We start from the raw sequence: 889 nt of genomic DNA on the forward strand, positions 1-889 counted from the left end.
GCTGTCATGGAGTTGATTTTTAGTCATAGTGATCTTATATAGAGTTTCTGAAGCTGTGCAACTCTCTCCAGCAGAGCTGCTGGTTATTTTGAACTCCTGACCTTGAAGTTAGCAGTCCAATGCTTACTTGATAGCACTACCAGGGCTCCTCTTTTAGTGGATTGTTTGTTTTAATTTCTATGCACACCACTTTCTCTGAAAATTTTCTTTCTCAGTCCATGGGATGTTTCAACATTTCTGTTTACAATATGTATTTTTAGATAAAGTTAAAAACATAACTACTAAAACAAGATTGCCAACAGTGTTCAAATTCTTCAGATATTTGGTGTTTGTTAACTTGAGCTCTCACATTCTGAGAGAAGTAGGTCAAAGTTCCTTATCATGGTGTTGATTTAAAAATTATTAGTGTTTTGATGCTGAATTGCCAGGAGTATAAAACAGAAAAGATTTCCAAAGGGATAATAAGCCCGATATGATGTCTCTAATTAGACACTTTTGATCTGATTTCAATCCAGCCCGTGGTAACCCAGATCATGTGCTATAAAGTACTGTGACTTTAGGCTCTTTCCTTGTAAGGAGCATAACATCCTTCATAGGCCACACCAGGACTTGATGTAGAAACCCCAGTAAATGAACTGGGCTTTAGCTCAAACCCAAATATAGCCCTTGGACTTAAGACTGAAACTCCCAACGTGTGAAGAAATAGATAATTGACATCCTAAGACTATGGAAGTGGTGGTCATTGGACTTTGGTGCAAATCCCTGGTTCTAAAGAAAATCCTGGGTACCTGAGATAGTGTATTGTGCCAACCTGGCCCATAAACACATGTGGGGTTAACTGAAGGGCAAAGAGATAAATGGCTCAATGAGCCTTACCTTTCTAGTTCTT

The sequence above is a fragment of the Echinops telfairi genome, unplaced genomic scaffold (genome assembly GCF_000313985.2).
Source record: "Echinops telfairi isolate 266 unplaced genomic scaffold, ASM31398v2 ScPeMD7_7469;HRSCAF=8507_1, whole genome shotgun sequence".
Taxonomy (NCBI): domain Eukaryota; kingdom Metazoa; phylum Chordata; class Mammalia; order Afrosoricida; family Tenrecidae; genus Echinops; species Echinops telfairi.